Source organism: Miniopterus schreibersii (assembly GCF_964146895.1).
Source record: "Miniopterus schreibersii genome assembly, chromosome: 11".
Classification (NCBI taxonomy): Eukaryota; Metazoa; Chordata; class Mammalia; order Chiroptera; family Miniopteridae; genus Miniopterus; species Miniopterus schreibersii.
The window spans coordinates 48642074-48655421 of NC_138111.1; the positions used below are offsets into that span (position 1 = coordinate 48642074).

Genomic DNA, 13348 nt, shown 5'->3' on the forward strand with positions numbered 1-13348 from the left:
GCTGACAAGAACATAGTTATTCCCTTCCCTTAATTCACATAAAGAATCTAAACCAAATATTTGTTAGCTCAAATAAATCATTTTCCCAACCTTATTTAGTCTATCTCTGACGGTTTCCAATCAACCTTAAACTCATCTCATTTTATTGAAACTGAATTTTCCACGGTCTCCAGTGAACTAATGCGGGGATTAGGGGGGCAGATACCAAGGCATCTCTTTCCTTCAAAACTGTGAATGACTTTATTGCCTTAGAGCCTGAGGAGTAGGCTGCTAGACATTCATAACGTCTCTATGTAACCATTAGATCTATGTGAATATTGGTGTGCTTCTCTGACTATACTAATGGCCCACTTCCTCACAGAAGATCAGTTACTCAATCCTTAGAAACTACTGAGGAAAACTGTTCTAAAACTTAATCCTCAGGTTAAGTTCCTCAATCAATCTAAAAACTTTGAATACAGCAGCACCAATATGCATGACCAGATACATGAAGGAAAACATAATTTTTAATAACGGGAAAACAGAAGTAAGCCCAAAAATGAATCCAAAGTGTGTGGGAATCAGAAAAATATACTGAAAGACCAATTTGCTAAGAAGGTTAATCTTGATGTTTTAAATAGCAAAGTTAAAAGAATCAAATGAAAATTTAAGCATACAGAAAGGATTAGTTAAATCACAATTTATTTTAAAAGTTCAGTCACTTTAGCCCTGGCTAGTGTGGCTTAGTCGGTTGGAGCATCATTCTGTACACTGAAAGGTAATGGGTTCAATTCTGGTCAGGGCAGATACCCAGTTTGCAGGTTTGATTCTGGCTGGGGTGCTACCGGAGGCAGCAGACCGATATTTCTCTCTCACATCGATGTTTCTCTCTTTCCCTCTCCCTTCCTTTCTCTCTAAAATCAATAAAAACATGTCCTCCAGTGAGGATTAAAAAAAAAAAGGTTAGTCGCTTTAAATAACTTTTTTTTTATTTAAAAATTTAAATAATATTAATGGGTGGAGCTGGGGTACTCAACCAGGGACAGAGAGGGGAAGGTGATTACATATGTATCAAGGCACTTGTTAGATACAAGGCACCAGTGTATTCTTTGTGAAATTGTGTAATATATATTGATGTATTTTTAACATTTTGAGATAAAGTTCAAACATTCATGCTTTTTTCAAAACAGTTGAGAATCATTGGCAGAGACTTAATCAAGAGTTAACTGAGTGAGTCCTGGCCGAGTTGCTTAGTCGGTTAGAGAGTTGTGGGTGTGATCCCTTGTGAGGGCACATACAGGGATCAATCAATGAATGCATATATAAGTGGAACAACAAATTTATGTGTTTTTCTCTCACCCCCCCTCTCTCTCTCTCTCTTTCCCCCTCCCCTCCTTCTCTTTCTCTCCCTAAAATCAATAAATAAAAATTTTTAAATGTTTGGTTTTATATCTATTTTCTCTTATTCTTTTTCCTTAATGAGTTATGTTAATTCAACAGCTGGATAATCATAGCACTCAACAGATACTGACAAATGCAGCTTGACTTTAAACTTGGGTGGGGGGGTCTATGTAATATATCAGAAATCAACTAATGAACATAAATGACAACTGCTAAATATTGAGTATAAAATTCTGCAAACTATTATTTTATGTTCTAGCTCCTCATTAGAAATATCTATGAGTATCTGGGATAACTATGAAATATTAAACCTTAGTAACAAAATATTTTCATATCAGAAAGTGGGAAAAGCTCTACATTTCCCAAGCCAATCTCAGGTGCTTAGCCCTGGCCAAATACACATTTGCCAATTAGTGTCTCTGTGAAGACCACTTTGTGTTTTGACATAGTAAGCTACACTATGACTCTCTTTCTCAGCCCTCTAAGGTACTAAGGGGAGTTAGCTGGACTAAATGAGAAAACAGTACTGTGAGATGACACCTCAATCCCATCCTGCACACCCATGGGTAAAGTCCTCCAAACCCTGTGGCACTGGCATGAGCCAATCTGGGGCAGACCTAACTTCATGGCCTCTCCTTGCTTGTGTTCTAGCAATTATATTACATGATTGGATTAACCAATGACTAACTGGCCAGGGGCATACTCTTGGCAGGCAAACGCTGAAGAAACTATAAAACCAACCATCCAAAAAAGAAATTGGAGTCAATGCTAAGAGGTACCCATGGTAAGATGTCAGGTCACTATTTTAATTGCCAGACCTTGGCACAATCCTAAGGTCTTCAAAAGTTGTGATGGATCTCTTTTTAATGATGGCATTGTAACAAGCAACTTTTAAATTAAAAACAATCTTCTTGTTTAAGTGACAGGTACTTGGGATTTTTAATTTTATTTTCTATATGTCTATTAACAAGAAAAGTAAATGTTCATGACCTGTTACCTAGAGGGGAGAAAATAAGCAGATAATAATACTGCAACCAGAAGAGCATGGCAGACATTAGAGAAAATCACAGTTGCCATAGCACAAAGTAAAAAATATAATTAATTTACTAAATAAGAAAATAAAATAAAGCAGCAGATATTAAATTTTTTCATTCTTCCTAATTGTTTGGTTCAATATCTCCTCATTCACTTACATTAGTTTACACAACTATATTTAAAGCTTAAGAAAGTTTATAAAAGAGAAAATTTATAAAGGTCCAACAGCAGGTGTATATCTACAAATGAATGCAATAAAATAGAAATTCGATAGTTTAATCTCACCCAATAGAATACATTTAACTAGTAAATGAAAATGAACTCAACAGTATCATGGTTTGGTAAAACTTAATTACAGCAATTCAGAAATGAGTTGATTGGTGTTATGATTTTATTCAATTTAATTTTAATTTTAAAACAATTGCTTGAGGATAGGAACAGATAATGCAAAAAATGTAAAAGCATAAAATACATAATTAAAGATAGCACTACCTCAAGCTGCTGTGTACCACAGCATATTAATGTCATTAAACTGTATCAACTTATATCTATGTGTGAATATTATCAGAATAAATAATAGTTTTAAAACAAGTCTCTACTATATATTAGCTAGGTCAATGTTTCTTGTTAATATATGTCATGTTGTAAAACTTATTCTTCAGGAATTACTCATGTTAATATTTTCCCTACCTGACAAATCTTGACTAAAATAAAAGTTGATATAAGAATGATAGTTACTACTTTTATATGGTAAAGAAATTCATAATCTCAGAAGCTGTCATAAAATATTTTTTTAATATTGAATTTACTGGGGTGACATTGATTAATAAAAATATACAGGTTTCAGGTGTGAAATCTTATAAAATTAAAATTTATTAAATATTTTTCCTGGTCTGATTAAGTGGGCCTTTAAGCTATGATATAATACAATTTAATTATAAAATTAGATAATTTCACATTTATATAAAATATCAAATATTATAATGGAGTAAAAGGGAAAATTATAGAAACAATAAAAATAGTTATGTCATATCTATATGTGTCATAGTCTTCATTTGAGTAAATACAATGGTAGCAGACTCTCTGTGTCCTGTATGAAATCCCAACAATATTCTGATTTTCCAACCATTTCCAAAAATTCTTTTCCCACCATTACCTATTCTATTACGAAAAAAGAAAAGAAATGCACAATAAAATATCTGCAACTGATATGGAACACATTGCTAGTGTGTAAAGGTCTGCACATAAGCAGCAATTTTAGCTATAAATATCCACAATGTGAGAATTTTCACTCTCAGTGTGAGTGTGTTTCACTTTTCTCTAAGGTGATTTCAATTTAATCAACACAAAATCATAGGTGAGATCTAGCTTTCACACATCAGCATGGGTGAGCAAAAAAAGGAATGTCAGAAAGATTTTGAAAATTATTAGACTAAACGTGTTCATAGAGTCCATTCTAATCTCATGGTCTCACAGGCTCCCCATGGTGAATGAGAATAGCAGGAGATAAGGGCTGTCACCAGCTACTGATTTCCCAGGAAAATAGTTGGTCATCTCTAGTGACCTCAGCAGGTAAAATGAATTAACAATGTTCAATTGTCTTTTTGCCAAAATCATCAGACCATAACCATTGTTATCTGTCAATATATTTCTTAGTGTTTACTTAGAATGACCCGTCAAAGCAAATATTTCAACACCCAATCCCTCCTCACCAAAAAAAGACTGTTACATAGCAGACTTAACTAGAGAGGGGAAATCTTCATTACTGGAGGTAGTTTGTAATTTTAATTTATAATCATAAAATTAAAATGATCATGTTACAGTTTTCTTCAACCTCTCTTGTATTCCCATTTCTCTGAGAACAAGTGACGACCAACCAAACAGACTGGTTTGGAGAAAATGAAAAAAGTTTTGGTAATGATTTTTGGACCTGGAATGAAGCCTTCCCAAGCGAGGCTCTTTCTAGTCTGTCTGTGTGTGCCTCTTTCTGTCTCTGACCCTCTCTCTCTTTCTCGCTTTCTCTGTCATGGGCTGAATTCTGCTTTTCTCAGTCTCTCTGCTATTCCTTAGAAGACTGTCATGTGAACTTTGAAGCTAACCCACCATGTAAAGCCATTTATCTTTCACTATGTCCATGAAGAAGTAAAGAGCCAGTGACCTGTAGTAAAGAACAGCTTAAGTAAGACTGTGCATACCCAAGATAATGTAACAGAATCCCAGAGAATTTTAATGGCTCCACAAGTTTACCCAGATAGCAACTGGGCCTAGGCTAAGAAAGCTAAGCTTTTAGACTGACTACACTTCATCCTCTGTACTTAATATACTGTGGACCTCTACAACTGCATTTCTAGCCTTTTGGCTGATAAAGCAGTTCTGTCGGTATTAGTTTCCTCTAACAGAGTATACAGGTCCCATGAAGACAAGGGGCAGATCTTACTCTTCTCTGTAGGCTGGTGGTACGGCATTTTCTGCCTAAACACCTGAGTTTAATCCTTGGCTCCCCACTGCGCAAGTTGCTTAATCTTCCTAAGACTCAGTTTCTCCTTCTTAGTTCCTACAATTTAGGCCATGGTGGGAATTACAGAAATAATGTTGAATTCCTTGAAAGGTGCTTGGTACACTTTAGTGTCCAATATGTTAGATACTGTTATCATCGTGCTCATTAGCATTCAGAAGGTGCCTTGACTATAAAACTGCTCAATAAATAAGCAAATTATTCATAAAAAACTAAATTAAATATAAAACTATAGATCTGAGAATGGCAAGCTTCAGCCCACGCCCCAGGTCTGGCTGTTGCCCATTTTGTACTGCCACGAAGTATAATTTTCACACTTTTAAGGGATTATAACAAAAAACAAAACAAAGAATACATGACAGAGATTGCATACGGGCCACAACACCTAAATATTTACTATCTAGCCCTTTACAAAAAAAATTTGCTAAACCCTGCTATAAATAACCTATAGGATATGACTAGTTAAAAATATAGAAATATTCTTTTGAGAAAATAAATCTTAGAAAACTTCTTCATGAGTCGCTTACAGAAATTAGTCCATTTTTAAAACTTAAAAAGTTTAGTAACCACTTGTACACCTTTAATAAGCTTCTATTTTTTCCTGTAGATTCTCCCTTCCCCAATTATTCCTTCATATCAAGGTGACACTAATCATCCTATAGTAGCATTTTTATCATATCACTCCATTTCTCAAAAATACATATATAAATACATACATAATTAAAATAAAAAATTAAGTTCAAATCTTTTTTTTCACTTCTGAAAAGTATCTCTCTCTACTTCAGAGGGAGAGAACGCTGACAGGGCAGCACAGGTGCAAGATGAATTGTTTACCAACTTTATTGAGGTACATTTCCAAGATTAATCTTGACAGACAATAAAGATCTTTTTTCTCAAAGACAAGAAAAAGAGAGTGTATTTCAAAATACATAATACATTTGAGATAGAAATGTTCAAGATGAGCAGTATTAAGATCAAAGAATTTCAAAGAAGTTGAAGAAGGGATTGAGTGTTAAAGAAATGCGTAGAGAATGTAAACACATCACCTTTATGGGAAATTTAGAGCATGGCCCTGTTACAAAAAAGAAAGTGATGGGGCTAAGAGAGCACATCTTAAAAGTTCTCATCACAAGAAAAAGAAAAGCTGTGAGGTGACTGATATTAATTAAACTTATCGTGGTAATAATTTCACAATACATATATATATATATATATATCAAACCATTACGTTGTACACCTTAACCTTATATAACATTATATGTCAATTATATCTCAATAAAATGGGGGGTGATGAGAAAAAGAACAGCTTAAGTTAAAGCAAGATGCTAATGAGAAAACAAATAGTTCCAGTTTATTCCTGTCAATTACAAGCTCCCAGTAAATACAAAACAACTGTGACTATGGCAAAGGTGAGTTTACTTTTAGAAAGTAAAGCAAAGCACTTCCTAGACAGAGACTTAGGAATGTTTCAGCAGGTGGGTCAAGGTCAGGATACTTAGGAGATTTGGGGATCTGGTTTAAGGTGGGTCTTTCCATGCAGGGGCTACACTCATAATGGGGAAGGATCCTGGTATGAAGGTTTAGGATTGATGGATAAAGCAAATGGAGGGTCTTGATGCAAGGGTTCAAAGAATTTTCAAAAATAAACAATTGTTGGATGTTACCAAGTTGTATAGCCCGATGTTCATTTAAATGTGTTTTGCAAGAAGTCTGAAGTAAACAATTAAGTTTATTACAACTTTTATCTTCCTAGGTAAGATTTTCCTTGAATAATAAAGTTATGTCGATAAAGACATAGAATTAGAAATTTGTGTTAGTGAAGATAGTAAACTGCATAGGCATAGATGTTTTTCTGTTCCATTTACTTCTTTTTTTATGCTCAACTAGAGATGTTTCACATATAGAGTAAGAATTAACTCCTTTCCTAGGAACAGACAATGTTGCTATAACATAGTTCAGCCCTGATCAATCAAGTTCTAGTAAGAAACATATTAGACACATTAGCAGCACCTTATATTCTGATAACCCACCAGTGTAGCCATCTTTTTATAAAAATTGGGAATAATTTTAATAATTTTAAGAATAATTATTTGTTATTTTATTTGGATTTTACTATATTTTCCTAATCCTTGGGATATCAAAGGCATCCCAGAAGGGCCCCTTGTCTTGGCTCACCTGTGCTCTTTCTTTACAATCTTAATACATTTAGAATGTGGATGGAACTGATAAGTGTAGTAAGTATACTATCCTTTTGCTAAGTTATTAAGATTTGAACATTTTAGCTGAAAAGTAACACAGTTAACAACAGATATGATATTTATGTGCCTTATAACTATATATCAAGAATGATACATGAAACAAATAATACATGAAAGAATGAATTTAGATTATAAACACTTGGTAATACATACTATTTGTTAATATTTTTAAAAAAAGAGATTTCAAATTAAAATTGCAAAACAGTACTGTCAAGGAAGACTCTTTCTCATGAGGAAAGATGGGGATAACTGGGACCTAAGACAAGCAGCTCAGGGTATAGCCAACATGAACTGAATCCCAATTAGAGAAGCATTCTAACCTTTACTGTTTGAATATTCAAGTCTTCCATCAGTTTGCTGGCAGCGCTTCAGTTTTAGCATATCTTCAGGACTTCCTTAAATGACTCTAGATGTATGGTGATTTTTTTCAAGTTTTAAGATATTTGCACTGTGAATATATTATTTTACTTATTTATGCAGCTAGAGAGATTAGTTAATGATGTCTCTTAAAGCAGAGTAAAGGAAGAAGAAATGGGAAGGAAACCATGAAAGACAAATGATTAAGTAACGTAGATTGTTTTCTATTAAACCTACAAGGCAGGATGAAATATCGGGTGCTTACAATTATTCTAAAGACCAGTGGAAATGAAGAAAGCATAATAATAGTATAGTTATAAATCACTGAAGTTCTTCAGGGTCTAAAAGCATTAAATCTACTAATGCAGTAAGATTGTGCTCATACCTAGCTCAAGACAAATCTATTAGCATGATATGTTTTACAATGCTATAATTTAAAACACTATAAACAAAAATATTTTTTTTGTTCTTGATTAACTTTTGTGTCCCTTTGCCCTTGGTTAATGAAATAGAAAGTAGGATTCATTTGTGAGGGCCCTCCTCATATAGTGAGGCCTTTTCTGACCATGGTATTTAAAAGTCAACCTTCCTCTATACACACACACACACACACACACACACACACACACACACACACACTTCCTATCCCTCTTTTCTGGTTTATGTGATTCCACAGCATTCATCACCATCTGGCATATCTGCTAATTTTAAATAATAATTATTTAATTGGTTAAGGACTTCTCCCTCCCACACACACCCTAGGATGCTCAGCTCCACAATCACAGGAACATTGTTTTGTTCTTGCTTTATCCCCAGGGCCCAGGAGAGTGTCTACCACATAGTAGGTAATCAAGAAAGAAAGTGCTAGAAGAATAAAGGATAAAAGGATGAGTCAGTAATTGGACAACAGAGCTACACGGTAGAGGGCACTGTTAGGTTTACAAGCCCCCCTGGAAGTGATTTCCTGTTTCACTGTTGTCCCACCATGCTGACCAGGAAGGAGCACCTAGGGCTGGATCCCTTCTGGGAGTAGCCTCTCCTCTCACTCGCTTTTCTTTGTCATGCTTTTCCTTGTACTCTCATTACACTGGGATGATTTGTAGAAGGACTGTGATGGTTAATTTTATGTGTAAACTTCACAAATATTTAGTTAAACATTATTTGGAGTGTGTCTGTGAGATTGTTTCTGGATGATATTAACATTTGAATTTGTGAACTGGATAAAAGCAGATTGCTCTCCCCAATGTGGGTGGGCCTCATTCAGTCTATTGAAGGCCTGAGTATTAAAAAAAGGCAGCGTAAGAAAGAATTTACTCTCTGATTGTCTTCTAGCTTGAACAGTGGTCTTCTGCTGCCTCCAGACTCAGACAAGGACTTACAGCATTAGCTCTCCTGAGTCTCAAGCTTGCCAAGTGCAGATTCTGAGACTTCTCATTCTCCAAAACTACTTGAGCCAATTCTTTATAAATATCTGTCTATCATCTATCTATCTATCTATCTATCTATCTATCTATCTATCTATCTATCTATCTATCATCTATCTATCTATCATCTATCTATCTATCATCTATCTATCATCTATCTATCCATGATCATCTATCTATCATCTATCTATCTATCATCTATCTATCTCCTAGTATTTCTATTTCTCTGGAGAACCCAGGTTAATATAAAGTCTTAAAAGATAAGTGGTCAGGGACAACATTAAGTCTGGCTTTTTTTTTTTTTTTTAACTTTAATTAATTTTTAAATTACAGTTGACATAAAATATTATATTAGTTTCAGTTTCACAGCCCAGGGATTAGACATTATGTAACTTACTTAGTGATCACCCCAATAAACCTAGATTTTTTTTTCTTATAAAGTACCAATGAAGAGGGCCAATTAGGATTCATAAAATGTTCTACTATATCACTTTCTTGTTATTTCCTGAGCATGAATTAATATCATTATATAGCATCTGAAATTTCTTTGCATTAATATTTTAAAGCTGTCTGTCCATTTAGCAAGGGATATTTTAGTTAGGACTAAATTATTCAGTATTTAAACCTACTTTTAATATTTGGTTTTATTTATTTGGTTAACATTTGCTCCCAATCATTCTCACTTACACACTAGAATGTTCAGTTAATAATTGCTTAACTTAACCAGGCATAGGTAATCTAACATGTATTGCAATGTATTGATTGTGACCATGCTACTCTTGGGGGATTTTTGCATTGTTTAATTTCCATTCTCCCCTAAAGATGAAAATAATGACAAAAATAATGGTAATAAAAATAATAAAACAATTAAAAAGAGGAAGAAGAGGGAATAAAAAACCAGAAACTACTATTTTTTTTAGTTCACCCTGTTCCAGAAAATTTTCTAAACAATTGTGATGTATTAACCCATACAGTCTTCACAATAACCCCAAAAAGTAGGGTGATATCACAATTCCCATTTCACAGATGAGAAAAATTGAGACATAAGGATCTGAAAGCACTTTCCCATGATGTCAAAAGAGCTGGGATTCAAATACAGGAGGCCTGGCTCTAGAGCCCATACCTCTAACCACCATATGGAGTATCTCTGACACTTCTCAGACTCTATGTGCTGTAGTGATCTCTAGCAGGAGACTCAACAAGGCTGCCAGTGGTGACATGTTTGATAATTACTATCAGAATATATTTCTTTATTTGTTAAGGGAAAAACAAAAATAAATATGAGTTCTGCCTGGCTGGAGTGGCTCAGCAGTTGATCACCGACCCATGAAACAGTATTCTACTGATGGTCAGGGCATGTGCCCTAGGCTGTGGGCTCGATCCCCAGGAGGGGGCATGCAGCTGATCAAGGGCTCTCTCATCATTGATGTTTCTCTCTTTCCCTCTCCCTTCCTCTCTCTGAAATCAATAAAGACATCCTTTAATAAATAAATAAATATATAAATAAATAAATAAGTTCCAATATAACCTTCCTGAACCCCAATAATGTTTACATCTTTGACATTTTTTCCTGACTCAGACTAGAGTCAGTATTTCTCAGAATAAGGTTCAGGAACCATGTGCATCCTAATAACCTGCAATGTTTATGAAAAATAAAGATTCCCGATCTGTATCTCCAATTGAATTAAAATACCTAGAGGAGGAAATGGGAATCTATATCATAAGCAAAAGCTCTAATTATTTTCATATGCACTAAATTGAGGACCCTATGACAGGAATCTTGTGGATTCCTATGGCTTAACAAAGAGGAAAATTCAGCATTATGATGGTATAATTCAACATAACAGGAATTAATAATTTACAACATTTCAATTTAAGAACAATTTGTCATTATGTTATATACAAGCCCTTAATGTAACTGTAAAATGTAGATTTAAATAATGAAAATAATATTAATAATTTGCATGACACTTTTAATCAACATACAGTAGATTTTACAGATCACCAATAAATTTTCCAATTTTCACAATCCCGTTCATAATTGATTTTACATTTTTTTCATGAATTAATATTGAGTTTAGTCTCAGGCAGAATATATGTTCCCTTATTATTCAGATGAGAAGCAGGTCATCTCTTGGCCTTTGAAAATCTTTAGGATTTCTCAGGGAATATTGATGGTGGCTAAATAATTCTACAAATTCTTTCTTTAGCACGCAGTGTAATTCATCTAAACCTAGAGACTAGAACAAAATTAGTAAGGACATAGAGATCCTAGGCTGAGCATGAGAGTGACTGTGAATCAGAAATAAACCCATTCTGAGCAATTTACTGTTTTGCTTTATTTCTTGTTTTTATTGGTCATTCAAGTCATAACTGATAGATAGGCTGGGCCAACTAAAGGGCCAGGAGTAAAGTACTGTATCATTCTCCCTGGCGTGAGTACATTCCCTGGTCATTTTCTTATTTTGAAGAAATAATTGAACTCATAGTCCCCAGGCTCAATGGATTCAAATATCTTTGCTTATTACATGTTTTAAATTTAATCAAACAGCACTTACAATTTTAAGCTACACTTTCTTATCTATTCTTAATTGTATTTCCCTATCACTTAAATATGCTTTTAAAAAGTTCTCAGCGTGCTTCCTGTATGGTCAGAGTTAAATGCCTTCCCCATTTCATTTTTATCACTTATGATAATGAATGGATATGATTTGATTTAGCCTTCCTCCCTTTCTAAGATTTCCACTTTTTCTTTCTATTATAGGAGCTGTTTCATCTCTTCTTTATCTAGGACAAGGGTGGGGAAACTTTTTTTCTGCCAAGGGCCATTTGGATATTTATAACATCATTCTCAGGCCATATAAAATGATCAACTTAAAAATTAGCTATGAAAAAAGCTCCTAGATTTATTGAATTTCCAGTCCCGCCTGTGGCTGTCTTGGCAGGGCCGGACCAAATGATTTTGGGGGGGTCGTATATAGCCCGCAGGCTGGACGTTCCCAACCCCTGATCTAGGAGGTCAACTTTATTTACCATTGACAACAAAACTCACTACTTCATGAAGTAAATTCTGCACCACAGATTAGGGGAGGAATTCCTTTGCAAGGTAGTCAGGCCTTTTAGATCCCAAACTGAATGACCTCCTTTCCCTTTCCCTTCCTCACCTTCCTCTTTGTCTGTCTTTGCTTCAAGTTTAAATTATAAAGAGCACGATTTTATTGAGACGGCAGCCATATCCAGATAGAATTATGAACTACATTTCTTTGTAAATTCTTTAGCCATTTCTGTTTACTACAATTAACAACAAAGGGGGAGGGGAGGGAGGGAAAGCCATTTCCATTTTTACTGAGATATTGTATATAAAGATGATAGTAAATGATAAAAACAGAGCTTACTGTCCTATTTACATCATGCTATCTACTTCAGTTTCTACACACTAACTTCATAAGAAATTTAACATCATATATCAGAGCTGTTCCATTTTACATTGTCAATGTTCACAGATTTAATTTCTGAACCAGACTTCAGCCTTCATCTCTTTTGTAGAGTCTTGCTATTTTCTTTCACTTAATTTCTGTTTTCCTTCCCACTTGGTGCTCTATTTTAGCTATAATCTTGGTTACCATTGTCCCGTTTCTATTTTTCTTACTTTGGTTAACTACCTCCATCTTGCCAATAACCAAGTTCTTTATCATTGTTCAAAAAAGCTGAGTGGAAACTCAGAAAGGCTGATTCGGACACAATATGGTACTTTAGTATGGACAATTGTTTAAGCAATACAAAAAAACCTATTCATGCGCTAGCTGTTTTGGCTCAGTGGTTAGAGCATCGGCCTGTGGACCGAAGGGTCCCGGGTTTGATTCTGGCCAAGGGCAGGTACCTGGGTTGCAGGCTTGTTCCCAGCCCCAGGTGGGAGCATGTGTGGGAGGCAATTAATCAATGTGTCTCTTTCACATCGATGTTTCTTCCTCCCATCCTCCCTTCCTTCCTCCCTCTCTCTCTCTCTCTTCTACTCTCTCTGAAAAGCATGGAAAAAATATCCTCAGGTGAGGATAAGAAAATAAAAAAAGAAAAGAAAAAATCTATGCATCACAGAAACATTCATGGAGTGCCTACTATACTCCTGACACTACAACTGAAAGATGAAAATGACTCGGTCTAGGTCCTGAATAAGGCCATGGTCACAGTTCATACATTAAGGCACAGTAGCATCATTCCTTTTTCGTGTTTTACTTTCTTAGCTGATTCCTCTAAGGTAGTCCCCAGTAGCATTCAAAGCAAATTTATAATTGCAAGGGCTAAACGTAGCAACTTTTTCTGTGGTGGTCTGAAGACATTTTTCAAAGATTCTTCTATGAATGTAAAGTCATAACACTGTT

The 13348-nt window shown here is 34.8% G+C and overlaps 1 protein-coding gene across 1 annotated transcript in view; it reads right to left on the reverse strand.

Annotated features, from left to right (window-relative positions):
• Window positions 1-13348, reverse strand: part of PTPRD (protein tyrosine phosphatase receptor type D) — a 1875931-nt gene that overhangs the window by 1712193 nt on the left and 150390 nt on the right. The gene's annotated exons all lie outside the window — the stretch shown is intronic.